Genomic DNA, 19,679 nt, shown 5'->3' with positions numbered 1-19,679 from the left:
TGGGGTTTTCCTAGGTCTTAGTACGACAAATAACTTTTTGTTGAAACCTGGACACTGGGGGCATCATGTTATGAAACTCTGCATCTTATTTAAATACTATGTTAGAGCAGGCCTCCTCTGAGGCCGCTCAGTGGGGGAAGACAGATGCCACTTTTCTTCTTCCAGGAGGGAATGTAAATACAGGTTCCCCATTCAGCTTTTGTTGACACCTATCCAGGAGGGCTTCCTGATGTCCAGAGTGTGAGGGGGACCTTGGGCTTATTACTGCTGTCTGTGTGGCCTCTCCTGATACTGCAGGGTGGGGGGGTTGGCCTCATTCCCCTGGATGGTCACGAAAGTCCTCACTTCCTTCTAGGCCTCCTCTGATAGCACCTGTGAGGAGAAGCCCCTTACACCAGCAGGGTGCTAGAAGACCAGACTCCCCGCCTCCAAAGGTAGACTCCAGCTTCCCAGGTCAGCTTTTACTGGCGAGGTGACACAGGGTCACAGTTTTTTCTGTGGTGTTTGGATGGAGTAGAGTGGTTATTGTCTTTTCAGATTTTGTCTCGATGTTTTTTAAAATCTTTTAAGACTCCTGTCTCACTCAGTGGCGCCTTTCCTGCCCCCGCCCCCACCGGTGACCCAACAGGCTCTTGGGCTTCTGTCTGTGCCCAATGGAGTCCACACTGCTGGTTTCTCCAGGACCCTGTCTGGGAGACACAAGGCGAAAAGAAAACCCAGGAAGCTCAGCTTTACGTATTTTGAACTTACGTCATTAGATCACACAGGTTAAGAATTGTCTCAGCTTGGTCACCTCTCAGCTCTCTGGCACCAGCAGGCCTGGGTCCCCAGCAGGAGGGATCAAGGCAGGGAGGGAGGGAGGCGGAGGGCGGGCTGCTAGGCGGGCACTGCAGGGGACGCGAGGTGGTCCTGTGTACCTGCCAGTTGCCCTGGCATCTCCACAGGGTTGGTTTGAGGCCCCCTCTGCTCCGAGGATATTGCCACTGCTGCACGCAGTGAACTCCATCTCTCGCAGGACTTGGAATTCCTGGAGATCTGCCTGGGAAGAGCTCGCAATAATTTCTTTAAATTCCACCTTAGTTTTCCTTATGTGGAGTCTCAGGCGAACATCCAGAAACCATGAACAGCTTTAGTGATGAAGAGTTTGGCTGCCACTTCCTCCATGAAGGCTTTACTGCCAAGGACATTCTGGACCAAAAAATCAGTGAAGTTTCTTCTTCCAGTGATAAGGATGCCTTTTATGTTGCGGACCTGGGAGACGGTTTAAAGAAACATGAAATGGTTAAAAGCTCTCCATCCGGTCACCCCCTTTTATGTAGTCAAATGCAACGACAGCAGAACCATAGTGAAGACCCTTGCTGCCATCGGGACAGGATTTGACTGTGCCCCCAGGACTGAAATACAATCGGTGCAGAGTCTTGGGGTGCCTCCAGAGAGGTGTACCTATGCAAATCCTCGCAGACAAGTGTCTTAGAGTAAACATGCTGCCCGTAGTGGAGTCCAGGTGATGACGTGCGATGGCGCAGCCATATTGGTGAAAGCTGCCAGGGCACATCCAAAGGCCAGGCTGGTTTTGCGGATCACCGCAGATGGTTCCAGAGCGGTCTGTCGTCTCAGTGTTAAATGTGGTGCCACTCACAGAACCAGCAGGCTCCTTGTGGAACCGGCAAAAGAGCGAAATGTTGACATCATTGGTGTTAGCTTCTACGTGGGATGCAGCTGCATTCACCCTGAGACCTGCCTTCAGGCCACCTCTGATGCCCACTGTGTCCTCAACGTGGGAGCTGAGGTTGGTTTCAACATGTATCTGCTGGATATCGGTGGTGGCTCTCCTGGATCTGAGGATGTAAAGCTTAAATTTGAGGAAATCACCAGTGTCATCAACCTAGCCCTGGCCGAGTATTTTCCATCCGACTGGGGACTGACCCTCATAGTGGAGCCAGGCAGATACTATGTTGCATCAGCTTTCACGCCTACAGTTAACATCTTTGCCAAAAACCTCACATTAAAGGAACAAACATGCTCTGATGATGAAGATGAGTTGAGTGAAAAAACCTTCCCGTGTTACATGAATGATGGGGCACATGGACCATTTGACTGCATCCTCTGTGATCATGCACACACGAAGCTACTTCTGCAGAAGAGGCCCAAGCCAGATGAGAAGTGCTATTCATCCAGCACATGGGGACCAACGTGTGACGGCCTCGATCGCCTTGCAGAGCGCTATGCCTTGCCCGAGATGCATGTGGGGGACCGGACGCTCTTTGAAAACATGGGTGCTTACACTGTTGCTGCTGCTTCTACTTCCAGTGGATTCCAGAGGCTGACTGTCTACTATGTAATGCCAGGGCCAGCATCAGCCAGTCCAGAACCACAACTTTCTGCCCGCCGTGGAGGAGCAGGACGTCAGCACTCTGCCAGTGTCCTGCTCCTGGGAGAGTGGGGTGGAGCGCCACCCAGCAGCCGGCACTTCAGTTTGTAGTGATGCGTAGATGCCCTGCGTGTAGCTGTTTCAGCAAGGGCAGCTTGAATTAAGGGATTGGAGGAACCGCTTAACTGTTGCTCGTTTTGCAACATCTTTGTGAGTAGGGTTGGCACCAATGGAACACTAGGGAAGGCTAGGAGATGGGGCCATGTTTATGTGTGTTCTCACGGAAACTATATGAATATTTGTTTTATAGGGATTTTTACTCAGTTTTCAAATGCTACTAAAGAGCACCCCTCAGCTGCAAAGCAAACATATGTAGCTTGTACTTTGGCAGAATGGGCCAGAAGCTTCCTGTCGTGAACTGCTTTAAAAATAAAGTACCTTGAAAATTAAAAAAAAAAAAAAGAATTGTCTCAACTTTCTGATGTATTGAATACATTAACATTATGTGGTAGCCCCTTTATTATTATATATTAATAATATATCTTGTATCCACTTATGTACACTTACATATAATTGTGTGTTAATAATATATAATTATATACAATTATTTTTATAAATGACATTATTATTTCCTAATAATTTTTATCCATGACTGTTGAAGCCATGCCAGCTTCCTTTGGGTTGGTGGTTCTTCTGGTACATCTTTTTCTATGCTTTTACTTTTCAAACTTCCTGTGATTTAATATTTCAAGAGTTTCATTGGTACCAGGTTACACTTTTATCTTCCATTCTGACAATATATGTCTTTAAATCATGGGTAATCCATTTCCGATGATGGCCATTGCTGACTCATTAGTCTTGTTCGTTCAGATATTACAATGCCCACTACGTGCCAGGTGCTGTTCCAGGTGCTGGGGTATGGCAGGACACCAAGGAGCCAAAACTCCATGCCCTTGGGAGTTAAGTCTGACTGGAGGGGACAGATGACAAACAAATGACCGGACATGTATTGCCCGTGGATGAGAGCTCCAGACCATTTCCGCCGATGCTCTCTCCTCGGGAGGGGGACAGAGCACAGTGTGGGCCGCACACAGAGACTGCTTCCCAATGAGCAGGAGACGGAAAAGGAGAAAAGAGTGACTTCACAGTGGTGTATTAACTTGCCACAACGTGCCACAAACCAAGTGGCTTTAACAAGAGAAATTTATTGTCTCAAGTTCTAGAAGCCAGAAGCCGAAACTTGAGATATGGGCAGGGCCGGTTCCTCCTGCGGGCTGTGAGGAACAGATCTCTCCCAGGCCTCTTACCCGGCTGGTACGTGGCTGTCTTCGTGCTCACAGGGAATTCTCCCCGTATGCATGCCTGTTTCCAAATTGCCCCTTTTACTATATGGGCATTCGTCATATTGGATTAAGGCCCACCCTAATGACCTCATTTTAATTTGATTATCTCTGCAAAGACCCCCTCTGTAGATAAGGCTGCCTTCTGAGGTCCTGGGAGTTAGGACTTCAATATATGAATTTGGAGCAGGGGACATAATTCAGCCCATCACAAGGGGAGAAAACTACCAACACACCTTTAGCCAGGCAACCAAGGTTAACACCAATAGTGGTAAGATGTGGTGATTAATTCAACAGCGCAGGCAAGGCCACTGCTTTACACAGGGGTCAAGAAGCTTCTCTAGTAGGGTGACATCTGAGTAAGGACCTGAAGGAAGTGAGAGAACAGCAGTGGGGTATCTGGGGAATCCAAGTACCTGGGAGGGGAACAGAATGTGCAAAGCCCCAAGACAGGAGCATGGTGGCCAGGAGGTGGGGGAAGTAGGGCAAGGTCCTAGGAGAGGAAGTCAGAAAGGTGAAAGGTAAAGAATCGTGCCGGCCCTGAAAGTCAAAGGAAGGATCCTAGGCATCCGAGTGAGAGGAGGCACTGGACACATTTAACAGAATCCCTCTGGCTGCCTTGTGACCACAGACTAGAGGGAGGCAAGGTTGGGAGCCGAGAGACCAGTTAGAGACAGCGATAATAATCGTAACGATCCTGGCAAGAAGTAAGCAGTGGAACAGGTAAAAAGTGGTCAGATTAAAACTTTACTTTGAAGGCAGGTCCAACAGGGCTCACTGACGGATCAAATGCAAGGTGTGAGAGAAAAAGAGGAGCCAAAGATGACTCGGGTTTGGGGTGTAAGCGACCCAAATCCTGGAGCGGCCACTAACGGGGAGTCTGGGGGAGGAGCAGGTGTGATGGCAGGAAACCAGGAGGATGGCCCGGCAGGTGATGAGACTGAGGTGGTGCGTGGTGGGGGCCTGGATAATCCCGCTGGGGTTCAGGGGCAAGGTCTGGGCTGGAGATGCAATGGGGGAGTCGTCAGAAGCAGGAGACTGGATGAGATCCCCGACCTCTATCACCTGCGTTCTGTAACTACCGATTCGCTTGGGCCTGTTCAAAGGTTTCATGCAAATTCAATCATGCAGTTTCCACTCTTGTGTCTAGCTTCTCTCTCTCCACGTTTCTGAGACTAATTCAGGGAGTTGAAAATATCTGTAATACACCGCTTCTTATTGCTGAGTAATATTCATTATATACCATTTGTTCCCTCAGCCACCTGGTGGTGGACATTTGTGTTCTTCCCAGTGTTGGGCTTATAAACGGTATGGACATTCATATATAAGTCTTTTCTAGACACGCGCCTTTCTCTTTGGTAAATACCGAGGCATGGAATCGCTGGCTCATATGGCAAACACAATACGTGTTTAATTTTGTAAGAAACTGTGCCTGGTCATTTTTAATAGCCCCTTGTTCCGTGTTCATACTTCCAATACTTTTTTTATTTCTTTACATTGTTGAGCACCCTTATTTCCTAATACGAATGTTCTAATTCTAATACTGGAAGTGTCCGCAGGCCTGATTCTGCTGCTCCTTGTCCTATTAAAACTTGTTCATGGAATCTTGGTTTCTGTGTTTTTTTAATTATTTATTATAAGCTCATGGACCAAAAAATTAGGTCACTGGGACATGACCCAATGGGATCATGACATTAGGTCATGGTCACTGGGACTCTGTCTATGGGACTGTCACAAGGCTCTGGTGGCTGTTTTTCTCCAGAAAGGATTTTAGCTTTTTCTATGCTGGACACCTGGGAGCATTACTCACCAAGAGCTACTTTAAACTAAATTCTCAGCTTAATGTTTCTGGACCGAGCAAGAAGTAGGAATCTGGGCTCAGGTAAGAGTTTATTTCCCCTCCATCCTGAGTCAGAGCCGAGACCAACCACCTTTCTTGCCGTCTCCTTTTAGAAGGCAGATATGTTCCAAGTTTACCCTCTTACTACAGGCACTGCCTGCAGAGGCTCTGCATCCACGGCAGAATCCCATTCTCTCCCTGGTCGGCCTTGGGCTATCTGGTCTCACATACACCTGTGAGAAGCTTAGCTCCACCTTGCTGGTCCTCAGGGGGATGCAAAGGGGTGCAGCCTCTTTGGAAAACAGTTTGGCAGTTTCTTCTCAAATCAGGCATCCTGACAAGCTCACTCCCAGCTATTTACCCAAGCAAAATGGAAATGTTTGGAACAGCTTTATACACAACCGCTAAAAACTGCCACCAACCCAGCTGGCCTTCAACAGGTGAACAGATAAGCAGACCACGGAGCACCCATGCTGTGGCGTGAACTGCCGACACGCTCCATGGCACCCATGAACCCCAAATGCATTCTGCTGAGTTAAAAGAGCCAGACACGACAGGTGACATACTACATGATTCCGTTTGCACAGCCTTCTGGAAAGGGCAAAACTAGGTTAGGACAGAAGGCAGGGTAGTGACTGAGGAACTTCACACTAACAGGGTAAGTTTCCCTCTCTGTGAACTTGGCCTCAATTTAAGGACCAACAGGGAGCTCCACTTTCCAGGAATCTTTCAGGGGAGTTGCCAGTTCAGGGCTCACTTGCCTCTCTTGATACATGTACACATTTGTCTTCATTTTTTCTTGTTATTATCACTGCTTTGCTTCTGAGTGCTTTGTCTACTTTCTTGCCAGCTCAATCATGCATTTGAAAACATTCTTTTAGCTCTGTTGCCCCAAGCCTAACAAGGGAGACACCATCTTTATCCTCAAAGGGCCCCTAGCCCAACAGAGGAAGACAGAACAGGCCAGCCATGAAGCACCTCCTCCCAAGCATCCAGGGGTGGCAGCTTCCCTGGGGCGTTTTGGGGCTTCAAGGCCAGAGACACCACATAACTTTTTCACAATGACAATAATGGCTGTAATTAACTGGCATAAAATGCGGTGCACAGTAGGCAGCTGGCTGGGCTTGCAGCCAGAGAGGCGGTGCTGTATGACTCACCGCCCTGCTGCTGGTAACAGCGGGGCAGCTAGAGGGGTTGGCGGCCTGCCTGGGCTCCAGGACATCGCCTCTCCAGGGCGGGCAGCGAAGTGCAGGACCCTGAGGATGGGCCTGGCTCAGTCCGGGTCAGCGGTCAGTGGGTTCCAGGGCCTGTGCTCCCTGAGACCAGAGGCTTAGGGCAGCTGGCTTCAGAGGAGACCTGTTTTCCCCGCAATTCCTCTTAGTGCCCTCCACCATGGGCTGCAGCTCTGGATCCAAAGGTTTGGGCATGGCTTTGCAGATGACACAACCTCCTGGTCCTGGCTGCTCCCACAGTGATGCCAGCCCACCCCCACCACTGGAGCCGGTCCTGACAACTCTCCCCCCAGAAACCTCGCTCCCATCTTTCCCCTCCTCGGCACCCACAGGCCAGAGCCCTGCTTCCTTCATTCTCTCAGGAAACGGCACCTGCTGTGTGCTCGGTTCTGAGCTGGACACAGGGCTCAAAGTCGGCCCAGATACAGCTGTGCCTCAGGGGTTCGGTCTGGGAAAGGCCGATGGGCAAACGGATAGCGATGCTGCGCTGACAGTGGCGGCCATGGGGATGGCAGGTTCAGTGTCGAGGGCTCGCTGAGTGCCCAGCACCGTGCTAAGCACTTAACACTCAGTAACTCATAATCTTCATCGCAGCCCGATGAGGTAACAGAAATTATTTTAATAATGAGCAACACTTACTACTTCCTAAGTGCCAGGCACTGCCCTAAAAGCCGTACAAGTTTAACCCATTCGAGGTGGCTACCATTACTGCCCCCATTTTTTACGGGTGAGGAAACTGAGGTATGGAGACATTTAACAACTTACGCAAGGTCACACAGCCACTAACTGGCAGAGCAAAATGCATTTGCTACAACGGATGAAGACAGGAGGTGCTGTGCGACCCAAACAAGAAAAGAGGCCATGCCTCCTGGGCAGGTCAAGGAAGGCTTCACAGAGGAGGTGATATTTGAGCCAGGTCTTAAGGAATTAGTAGCGCTTTGCCAGGTGGGCATGAGGAGAGTGGAGCAAAGGCCCCAAAGCACATTTAGGGACAGGGTGTCGTTCAGCATGGCTAGAGGGTCAGGTGGGGATGTTCAGGTCAGAGGGGTAGGAAGAGGCCAGGTCACAAAGGTCATTGGGGGTACACTGAGGGGCTTGAGCCGATCCTGAAGGCAGCAGGAGGCTGCATTCCCCTCATCTCTTCCCTCAGCTGCTAAACTAACTCTCAACCCTGGGAGTGCAGAATAAATAAACCTCCCTTAACCCAGGCCCTCTCAGCAAACTCTACCTGCTCCCAGAAGACGGTGGGCCCTGCCTCCCAAGCCCTTCTTGTTACCTGCAAAAGTGCACTTAGCAGCCCTCAGACCACACCCCTGCCACCCCCAACACTGTACCCAGGTCAGTGTATGGGTTCCACCCCACCGCCATGCCACCTGTACCTTGTTCCCCAAACCAAATGCCCTCTTTTCTCCTGTGCACCTGTCCACGGCCTGTCCTTCCCCTGGGAATGGCTCGGGGACCCCCTCCTTCAGGAAGTCCTCCCAGATCACTCTAACCCAGGTGAGTTTCCATCTTAATTCTTCCCAATTGTATAGCACTTGAGACCCACATCATGGCTGGAATTATGGACTCCCAGCTTGCTTTTTACCTGTCCTGTCACCTCACCTGGAATGTAAGATCCTTAAGGGCTAAGCCCATATCCTAACAGCAAGTGTAATAAGTAGGTGCTGTTTTTTGAACACTGTGTGCTGCTGTTTTTTGAACACTGTGGCAGCATGTCTGTGTGAGCCTGTGTTCTGTGCCCACTCAGCCACTTGTGACTTGAGGACACAGTGTCAGAGAGGTGAAGGGGTTCCTCCATGGTCACCCCATTAGGATTTGCCCAAGCCTGCCTGACTCTAAGCTCCATATAAGCAGCTCCCTCTCCCTCTCACATCTCACCCAGACCCTATGCTCCTCCTGTGGACGCGCCCAGCAGGTGCTTGGCACAGCATCGGAGACTGACCCAAAGGCTGGTCCAACCCACAGTCACCCTCTGTGTGGGGTCCTGCCTCGCCTCTGTTCCCTCAGATGGGTCCTCCGGAAGGGTCGCTGGCTGCCCTCCCAGGTACTGCCCTGGGCACTGGCCGGCAACAGCACTGTGGTCTGGGTGGCCCACCACCCCCGGAGCAGGAGGCTGAGACGCCAAAGTTCTGAGTTTGTCCATCAGTGGCTGGCCTGGACTCACTCCAAAAGGCCACGGGCAGGAATCCGGATGGAGGCCCAGAAGGAACCAGCAGGTGCGTGTGCACGTTCACCTCCCGTTGCCCCGCCGCCCTGGAGACAGACAGTAACAAGCACAGTCAGCGTGCACCGGCACTTGCTGCGTGCTGGGCCTGCACAGGCATCTCTCGTGTCTCCTCCCAACAACCTTCACAAGTCGGTACCGTGACCAGCCCCATGGTCCCGGTGAGGACACCGTCGTGCATTTGTTCCTCCACCCACCACCCATATTTATTTAAACAAAAATGTACTGAACAGCTGCCACACGCCAGGTCTGGAGTCCAGAAATGGGGTATAAGATGTGCAACATATACACAACCCCCCCTCTCAGAGCACCCATCTGAGGGGTGCCTGGCTTTGGGCCCCAGACCCAACCCCCGGGGCGGGGGACCACAGAGGCCTCAGTAGTCACTGGGCGTGGGGAGGGAATGGCAACACAGCACATCCAGAACAGAGCATGGGGACTGCAGTGGGCGTCGCAATCACTCACCCTGCCGGGTCGCACTGGGGACACCCCAGACGGACAGTCCCATGAGCAACTGGACATGCACCTGTGAGTTGCTCTTACAGAGGGACAGCTGAGTCTGGCTGAGTGTCCCCCACCCACAGTACCCTGCCAAGGGCTCAGGAAAGGAGGTGACAGTCAGAGCAAGAAGGATGGGAACTGGGAAGCTGCCCTGCCCCCCAACCCGTGGAGGGAGGAGGTCATAAAGTCAAAGCCACTGTGTGGTCAAAGACTGACCTTTAGCTTTAACAGAAAGGCCCCTCCGGAGGGGCTCTTTGGGGGGCGCTGAGAGCCAAGAAGGTGTAAGGAATGGAGCCAGCCGGGACAGGACCTGAGGAGGGGTCTTCAGAACCACATTACCTGACTGAAGGCTCCTGGCCAGTCCATGGCCTGGGATGACTGAGCCATGGAAGGACAGAGATGTCCAGGGCCATTCACCTCCACTGGCAGGTAGGGAAACTGAGTGCCACACAGCAAGTGGGGGTGGGGAGCAGCCAGGGGAGATGGCGGAGCTGGCCCACGTACGACCCTCCGGGGCAGCTCCTGAGTCAGCAGGTCCCACACACTGGCCGTGTGGCTTCCTCATGAGACCCCATCATGTCCTCATGACTGACTCCCAGGCACCAGGCATTTACAAGGTTGTTACAGGAGGATGAGTAAAGCAGGAGAGATTGGCCTTGGCCTTGGCCTCTGGCCAGCTTCCTGCTCCAGCTTCTCCCCTTCCTTGGCCCCTTCTCACCACTGTTTCATCTTTCCTGGGGCCTCTGAGCCTGCCCATCTAACTGGGGGCTTCTCCAGGGTACACCTGTGTCTCCCCATGCCCTGGGAACTTTCTGGACCCCTGGCTCTGGGAGACTGGCCAGCCCTGGTGAACTTACCCTCTCTGTCGGGGCTCTGTTCGAAGGCAGCACTTCAGTGCCTCATCCTGCCCAAGGCCTCGGGCCAAGGAACAACCTCTAGACTCACACTGACCTGGGTTTGTGTTCCGCATGGCCACCTCCCAGCCATGGGACCCAAGGCCATTTACTTAACCTCACCAAGCCTCTCTCTATCTCCTCATCCGTAAAACGCAAGAACAGCCACCAGCCCGTGGGGTTGATGAGAAGTGAATGACATCATGTTGGCCAAGCGTTTACTTCGGGGCCCGGCACGTGGTGAGTGTGTCACCAATGCGCACAATTATCATTGTTATAAAGAGAATCACCAGCGATGACCACAGCTCAGAGGTGCCCAGCGCAGCAACAGTTGACAAAGCACTGCTATCCATGGTCTCACGGGGGCCCCTGGGAGGTGATATGGGTGGGGTTCTCAGCAGTGGCTCCAAAGTCCAGGCTCCTTGCCTGGAGACACCGAGCCCGTCCTCCTGGCTCTACCTGCATCACCCTGATCCACCAGTTGCCAGGCATCTGTGCTCCATCTGAGCACTTACAAGCTGGCGCCTGGAGCACATTACTTAACCTCGCTGGGCCTCAGTTTCCTCATCTATAAAATGGGGATAATAATTGTACCTCTCTCGTAGACTTGTTGTGAAGAGTCAGCACTGTCTATTTAAGTGTTTGTTCATGTCATTATTTACTGAGCGCCTACTCTGTACTTAAAATATCACGTGTAATCGTCATAACCATATTGTTTCAACTTTACAGAAGGAGGGAACTAACTGGCTTAGAGTGCCCTGCATTGAGAGACGTCCCACTGAGGTGAGGCGTCACCAGACCCTGGACATGCACTGCCCTGTGGGCAACGGGGCATGGCCTTGGGCCAGGCAGAGCTGTCTTTGGCTGAGGGCAAGTCCAGGGGGAGGGACTCACTGAGAGCCATCCGCCATCAACATTCCCCCAAGCTGGAAAACGTGCTCACGAGTTTTTGGTTTTGGTTTTGGTTTTGGTGGGGGTAGGGGTGGGGGGCATCTAGGCAGCACATATCCACCACAGAGAGTCTCATAAGTGACTTGCCCCACGTCTCCCAGCTAGAAAATGGCAAATCCAGAATTCACCCCCACTTCAGAGCCTCATTCTTCCTTCTACATCACACTGCCTCCCCTCAGACAGGGAAGGAAAAAACACATAAAAATGGAATCAGCAATTACCAGGCAGGATGACTTCACTAACCGTGCAAGTATAAAAAGGAATACTGAAGCCCATCCACCTTCCACGTGGCAGGCTGTTAGATGCCCCTCCCCCGGATCCACTCTCCCCTTCTTCAATAGTAAACGCTTTAGCTGAGCACATGGCCACACAGCTTAAGACTCTATCTCCCAGCATCCCTTGCAGCTTAGGAAGTGACAAATGCAACTTTTAGATTGTGCCCTTAAAAAACAAAAGGAAGGGAAAAATCTGCCCTCATTTTCCCCTTCCTCCCTTCTCACTAGATGGAATACAGATGTAATGGAGGGAGCTGGGGCAGCCAGATTAGATCATGCAGTAGAAACCAAGTACTGAGGAGGGCAGAGCAACAAGACCGAAGGAGCCCAGGACCCGAGGCAAACGGAGGAGGAGGGACTTGAACAGAGCAGACTGCACCCTAAGCACCAGGTCGTTCTGCCTGTGAGGGGTCCCTCCCTTCCCTTCGCCATCCAGTTTTGTACTCGTGGTCTATTTGTTGTTCACAAACATCTTCTAAGGAAAACAAGGACCAAGGTAAGAATTACGCCCATTTTACAGTTAAAGAAACTGAGGCCCAGAGGGGAGAGGTGACTTGGCCCTAGTGACCAAGCTAGGGAACAAGGAAACAAGGTCTAGACCCAGGCCTCCTGTGGGAGGGCGCCCGACTCTGCCCAGCGACACATCACACACACATGCACGCCCCACCATGCATAAGCACCCAGAATCACGTACACAGAGCAGAGTTGGCCTGACCTCCTGCCCGTGGCTTCGTCCCAGAACACAAAATCATTACCTGGCACTCACACTCTGCTTCCCTCCCTGGGCAGCACTGCCAGGCTGCCGGAGGGAAAAGTGGAAGTGCAAAGCTGTGAAGCCATCATTAACTCTCCACCACAATTACCAGCATTAATTTCGGGAAGGCCTGTCCTCTCCTAGAACCAGGAAGAGCAACATCAAACACGGCTCTGAAGTGCACCAGGTGGAAGTCCAGACCATTAACCGGGAGGTGATCACCGTGTGGGAAGGGGCAGAGGTGTGGACGGCAGTAAAGAGAGCTGAAGCCTCCAACTTCAAGCTCCAGCTTCAAGCTCCAGCTCTGTCACTGTGTGGCCTTGGAAATGCCGCTACCCACCCACAACTAGCGGGGGAAGCCCCTCTGACGTTAGTATCTTTTAATAATAAAAATAACAACTTCTTACACTTGAAAAACTCGAGGATCACATTTGTCTTGTCCATCATTAGATCCCCATCATTAGATACTATACAGATTAGTGTCCCCATTTCATAGGCAAGGAAACTAAGACTCAGAGAGGCTGGGACAAAATATGAGGTTGTGACATTAATTTCTGTGTGCCAATTCTCCTTGTCTGACCTTTATTTTCTTTTCTCCCTAATTTCTTTTTCATATAAAGCCCCCACACACATAAGTGTACACACACATATAAGTGTCATGGTATCCAAAGGTACCAACATGCCCATCGCTCTGAAAGAGCAAAGCTATGTGTCCCACAAAGGACACAGGGTGATGCCTGGAAGGACTATACCCCAGCATCCATCCTCCCTTCCTAACAGGACCTCGAATTTGCCAGCCTGTACTTTGGGAGGAATTGACCCCGCCCCCAGCTTCAGAGGCAGGTGCCAATTGTCCTCCAACATGTCATTCAACATGTCCTCCTTCTGACCACAGTTATTGATTGGGAGATGGACAGATGACCCAACCAGGCCCATTGGGGCCAACAAACTCCATTCCAGAGTTTCTTTGAGCCACCAGAGAAGTGAATGTTGTGGACAGCAAGACCAATAAAATGGCATTGATCCGGTCAAGGTAGCATAAAGTATATAAAACAAAATGGAGTCACTCATGGCAACCAACATGCCAGTCAAGCATGACACTTTGGTTCAAGAAGGAAACTACCTAGTTACACTAGACACATCTGACAAGGAGACACAGCTAAGATATCTGCACACATGACCAGAACAGCCCCGTGTGCAGGGCAGGGCCACCCACAGATAGGCTCCTGGGGAAAGTCCCCAGTTGCCATCAGGGTGCCAAGACATTTATCAAGAGACTCAGAAGGGTGGAGCACACCACTTTCAACTATAACTGAGGCAGGCTCCAGACCACTGCTGAGACAGCCGAGCCCCACGCCCCAGAGGGCTGCTCCGCACCACACTGATCTCCCTTGTCATGGGCCGGAGGCTCTGCCCTGCTCTGGACAGAGGACTTCGTCTGCCCTGCTGCCCACCTGGCTCCGGAGATCCTTCCTTTTAAGACGCTGATGCCTCCCTTGCTCACAAAGACCATGCTGTCTCCCGGACCCGCAAACTGAGACTCTAGGACTCGGGTTCATTATCCCCCAATTCTCTCATGTAATGTTATTACTGATCGTTTCTGAGTGATTAGTATTGTTACCAGGTTAGTACAGATCTGGATTAAATCTGTATTAGTAAAAGCTGAGCAAACCTGCATTAACGAAATCCAAGTAAAGAGCATAGTCACCTGTGTTGGCTCCCTGTTATTTCTCGGTGCCAGCGTCACTTGTACAGACAGGTGGTCATACAGACAGCTCGGCGCTTTCAGTTCTTAAGGCCCAGGTCAGACGATCCAAGCAGGGACCGAACACTGGTTTATAGGAAAGACTGTATCGCGAACATACACTGGTGACAAACGTTCTCTTCTCTACTGCATCTGTAGCTAGAAACAGAGTCCCAAAAACTTCTTGAGCCACCTTAGGAATCCAAGGGTAAAGACTGACTGAGAATGGAACTAAAAGTAAGGCTATAGAACTGAGCGGTAATGAGCTGCTGGGTCAGGTTGTACCTAAAGGTTAACCTACCTCTGGCTTTTCAATCCCATGAGCCAACAGATCCCCTTTATTACTTGAGCTGGGTTTTCTACAACTTGCACATGTTGAAAAATAGCCTGTCAAGTGTAAACAGTTTCAAAACTATCCCCATGACAAACACAGGACTGTTTATAGGGTTCTCATTACCCCAGTTGTTATTGAGGTAGATTGTAGGGAAGCAAGAAGCACGGGAGCTGCTACTCAAGCTCCAGCTCCACCCACACTGCCGCTTCTCTCCACGGAGTTTGCTAAATCGCGGCCTCAAGGTTATACCCCAAATGCAAATCTGGGATGAAGCCCTGGAGGCTGCTGGGTAAGTGTGGAGGCAGACGAGGAAATTGGCCAGGACCAGGCCAGTCTTCCCAGTTCCACCTTAAAGGAGCCACATCCCACAAACAAATTCCCATCTCAGCAGCATTGGCAGAAAGACTGACTTTCTATGGACAGAAGTGACACTTCAGAAGTCCAACTCCTTCATCCCACCTTTGGCATTTCCGCCCTCCAACTCATCATGTCTGCTGAGCACCTACCTCCTGAGACGTCTTAGTTTATAAAATGTTTTATTAATTTAAAAGGCTCCTGAAACCTCCTCATGAACCTCACCCAGTCCATAGGGGTTACAACCAGAGAGGCGGAAGGGCAGGGTGGGAGAGGTCACTGGAATAAGAGGCCTGGGGTTTAGGTTCACGTCCTGGTCCGGCTATTTCTCGGTTGTGTGATTTTGGACAGATCACTTAATGCCTCTGCACTAAGCAAAATAATGGTCCCCTAAAGACATCCTAACTTCCACAACCTGTGACCAGAGCAAAAGGGATGTTGCAGATGTGATTAAATTAGGGGTCTTGAGGTAGGGAGAGTATCCTGGATTATCCAGGTGGGCCCAATCAATCACATGACTCCTTAAAAGTAGAAATCTTTCCCAGCTGGGGTGGGAGGGAGACTCAACCCCAGGAGAAGGGTCAGGAAGATGCCACACTGCTGACTACAGCAGAAGGGTGGAGGCTGTAAGCCAACAACTATGGGTGCCTCTAGCGACTGGAAAAGTTGAGGCCGTGGATTCACCCCCACAGCCTCCCGGAAGGAGGGCAGCAGCCCTGCTGACACGTCGATTTTTGTCCAGGGAGACTTAGGTGGGAATTACAACCCCCAGAACCAGAAATTAATAAACTTGTATTATTCAGCCACCAACTGTATGGCAATTTGATACAACGGCCACAGGAAATGAACCCAGACGATGATGCTCAGTTTCCCTGTTGGGCAACCGACCACCACAGCATCCTGGGAGAACTAGAAGTTGGGAGCCCAGCCCTGAAATCAAGAAGTCCAGGATCAAACGCAGACTCCCATGGGGGGCCCGCTCCTCTCTTGCCAGGCCCGCAGGGGCTCAGCCTCTGCTTGCCCCCTGAGGAGCATGCTCCCCACCTCGATTAGGCATATTGGCCTACCACCACCCCAATACTTTCGTTCCTTTGATCTCAGCCATCTCACCTGCCCTGGCCAAAGCAGTCAGGATTAAGGGAGAGTCTTGGGAGGGGCCGCAAGACTCTGGGGCAGGGCCCAGATCCTCGCCCAGATACCAGGTGCAGCACGCTGTGTTGAAGGATTTAAACAAGCCATCAGCTTCCGGTGTGGGATTCTCAGTCACCCCACCTGGGAATGGGAAAGACGAGTTGTAAAAACAGCTCCCACTCACATGCTTTGGGAGGCGCAGATTACCTCGAAGGGGAGGGCCAGGGGTGTGGGGAAGGGCCACGCACGCCCCCCATCCGCTGAGGCCAGGGAGGGGGCGGGGCCTCTTCGCAAACTCCGCGCCGTGACACCACCAGCCAATGGGCTTTGGCGTTTCTTCACCGCCCCTGCGGCCGGGTGAGACACGACCTAAGATTGGAGCTCCGGCGCCTGGGGCCCTCAGCACCGGCTGTGAACCGGTCGCTTAGACACTAATTCGCTCCGAGCTTCTCCAAATCCCGGGTTCAAGCTTCGCTAAGCCCCGGCTGCACGGCTCACTCCCGCACCAGGTCGGTCCATCCTGGGTCAGGACCCGGCTGGGCGCGCCTCTCTCGCCCAGCTCACGCCACGTGGTTCTCCCTTTCCCATCCGCAGCCCCCCAATAGCCGCAGCCAACCCCGGCCCCACTCCACCCCAAAGCCAGAAGAGCCACCGCAGCTCTGGTCCAGGCGGACACCCGAGTCACAGATGGGGAAACTGAGGCCCAGCAGGAAGGAACTTAGCAGAGCTGGACTTCCCTGTGGAAGCGCTGGTCACCCAACTGTCATCGACTGTTCCTGTCTAGACTTAGGCTGGGGCTTGGCACATAGTAGATGTTGAGTGAACTCCACGTTGAACTGATAAGGCAAGACTGTGCCCTAAAGACGTAGTGGGAAGTGTGAGGGGATGGAATATTCTGGGAGGTGTGAAATAGACCAGGAAACGGTGCCTGTCTTACATGAATACCTGCTAGAAATATGGGTGCTAGTGCCTTTGGAACGACAATTTGTCCATTTTGCTTTTATTTTGTAAAATGGAAGCTTCTATTTTCAGTGTCAAGTACTGGGCTGGCAGTTTGCTTGCATAGTTCATTCACCCTTTGAGCTGGAGATTCTATTATCCTTGGTTTACAGATGAGGAAGCTGAATCGAATCAGACAGGTTCTGTCACTTGCCTGAAGTCACAGAACTAGAAAGAGGTAGAGCTGATATTTGAACCCAGGTCTGTGCATTTTTTCCAGCTGAACTGAACTAAAAGTCTGTCGAGGACTTTCTGACTTGAAGTTCTGTGTCTCTGCTGTTATATGTAATATTTTTGAATTGGTCTTTTTTAAAATGCGGGATCAGCTCTCCTGCATCCTGATGCCTGAGTCTGTCCCCAGCTTCTCTGCCCAGGTCAGCCTGCAGCAGCCAGGAGGACGTACCACTCTGGCTCCCCAACCCCCTTTAGGGGCTGTTCCTTTCCAGAAAAGTTCCCAGGAAACATGAGGATTTCATGCACCAAATAGCCACTCTTCCCATTTTAATAGAGAGAATGCGAAACTGAGACTTGGGAGAACTAGCCTGTGAGTTTCATGCAACTCAATTCCATAGACTTTTCCTGACACTGAGTGCCAGGTACTGCCTTGAGACTGGAGATTGAACAACAAATAAGACACTCCCTCTCTCTGTTCCTCAGTGTCCCTGTCTGTAAAATGACTAAGTTAGAGACAGCCAGATGCATAGCATGCAGGCCCCTGTTCCCCTTCCAGCACTCAGGGCAGACGTTGCTAATTGATCACAATGCACTTTCCTGCCGAAACATATCTCAGCCTCAAATATATAACTCCCAGCAGCCACCACAAACCAAGGATGGAGGTGCCAGGGAAGATGCAAAATTTTGCTCTCCCTGGACTAAGGTAGGTCAGTTTCTGCCAGCTCCGCTATTCAGCTCAGTATCTTTCGGTCCCCCCCAAGGGCCCCCAACCCGTGGTTTCTCTGCTCCTAGCAAGAGGGTCAGCCAGAGAAAAATCCCATGACAGGGGATAATTTTGGGGCAAGCCAGAGAGCCACAGAACAGAACCTCTTGCCTCTTTCCATGTGGTGCAGAGGAAAGAGACTTGGCAAGCCCCCTAAAGGCCTGCTCCCCCAGGCAGGGCCTCCTAGGAGGGCTGTGTCCCAGCCCTCCCCAAGGAGGCTCAGGTCAGCTGCCTCCCCAGCAAGACCACACTGGCTCAGGCTCGAGCTGGGAAAGGAAAGAAGTAAGGGAAGTGTTGAGGTCAGGCAGAGAAGGGTCCCCTGAACTGTAATTTTCCCACACCCAGCATCCTGTCGCCTCCCTCCACACTTTTGCTTAGGCACTTGCCTCTGCTATGACTGCTCTGCCCAACAGACTCCTTCCCGTTCATCCCTTCAGACCCTACACAGATGTCATCTCCTTCGGGAAGCCTGTCTTGCCCTCCCTCTCGGCAGCCACCGCCTCTTGGGTACGATGTCTGCGCTTTGTGCACACACTTACCGTTTCCCATAACTACTAAAGTGATCTGCACACTTATCTCTCTCCCTCTCTGGGCTACAAACTCCCTTGAAGGCAGAACTATGTCTTATTCCATCAGGGCCTTGGCACAGAAAGGGATCTCACCAAATACTTGTGGGCCTGTTGATCCAACCCCAAATTACCACCCGAAAAGTTTAAAACACCCTAAGCTTTTGAGCCAGGCGCTAACAACATTATCTCCAATTTGCAAGTGACTCAGCTCAGGCAAAGAGACATGCCAAAAAGCCACCTGCTCATGCCACTAGCTGAGTCAGTTCAAGGATCTGGGAGTCTGAGCTCCTCAGCATTCCAAGGAGGGGAAGTGCTTCCTCCTTTTGATTCTGCCTACGAGTTGGTCAACCTTAAATGTCCATCAGTATTTTTTCAGTTTATATTCTGATGCTGGAGCAATTTATCCAAGTGGTTAGAGCCACTCACACTACCATAGTCAAAAGTTTGTACCATTTGTTTCAGCAAACACCTCTAAAGAAACCAAAAGACAAATTAATAATATCCTTAATAAACAAAGAGCTCTTACAAATAAATAAGAGTAATAAGTCAGTAGAAAAAAATGAAAAAAGTCATGAAGAGGCAAGTCACATCATTTAAAATCCACTCAGCCATTATGCATTGAACAACTACTATAGGTCAGGCACCATTCTAGACATTGGAGGTTCGTGGTGAGCAAGACAAGGTCCCTGCACTCATGGAACAACGTAGCAAAGGGACACGGGCAATAACAAAGAAACAGGCAAATATGTAGCTCTTACGGCATGCAGTGATGAGTACTACTCAGCAAAGTAAAACGGGGTGATGTGATAAAGGTGGCAGCGCTACTCTGGGTGGGGCGGTAGGGAAAGGTCTCTCAAAGAGGTGCCGGTGTCTCAATGACAACAACAGACCAGCCATGAAATGGTCAGCAGCGGGTCCGGGGGCGGGGGGGGGGGGGGGGGGGGGGGGTAGGCACTGCAGGGGAGGGACCAGTGAGGTAGCAGCTCAGGCTCTCCAAGTAGGAATGAGCTCGATTGTTCAAGAAGCCAAACGAAGGCCAGTGTGGCTGGAGAGAAGTGGGCGAGGAAGAAAGTACAGAGTGTGGACAGGCCAGACCGTTCGGGCTTCTGTAAGCCCAGGGGAGAGTTGAGATCAGAGTGAGGTGGGAGGTCCCTGGAAGGTTTTAAGCAGCAGAGTTGACAAAAGCGGGCAGGAGAGGGGAGCATGGGTCGGCCAGAGCAGAAGCAG

At 51.4% G+C, this 19,679-nt stretch overlaps 1 protein-coding gene and 1 pseudogene across 1 annotated transcript in view; one reads left to right on the top strand and one right to left on the bottom strand.

Moving 5' to 3' along the window:
- PADI1 (peptidyl arginine deiminase 1) overlaps positions 1-16,077 on the bottom strand; it is a 63,650-nt gene extending 47,573 nt beyond the window's left edge. The window contains exons 1-2 of the mRNA XM_045190572.2: positions 15,927-16,077; positions 14,093-14,287 (exon numbers count right to left, since the gene is read on the bottom strand). The gene's annotated coding sequence lies outside the window, so the exon portion shown is untranslated. The remainder of the gene's footprint in view (positions 1-14,092; positions 14,288-15,926) is intronic.
- On the top strand, positions 65-2,492 carry LOC112298986 (ornithine decarboxylase pseudogene; annotated as a pseudogene).
- Positions 16,078-19,679: the final 3,602 nt, after the last annotated feature.

The sequence above is a fragment of the Desmodus rotundus genome, chromosome 3, assembly GCF_022682495.2.
Source record: "Desmodus rotundus isolate HL8 chromosome 3, HLdesRot8A.1, whole genome shotgun sequence".
NCBI lineage: Eukaryota > Metazoa > Chordata > Mammalia > Chiroptera > Phyllostomidae > Desmodus > Desmodus rotundus.
The sequence above is the reverse complement of the archived record's forward strand: the minus strand, read 5'-3'. Positions and strand labels throughout refer to the sequence as shown.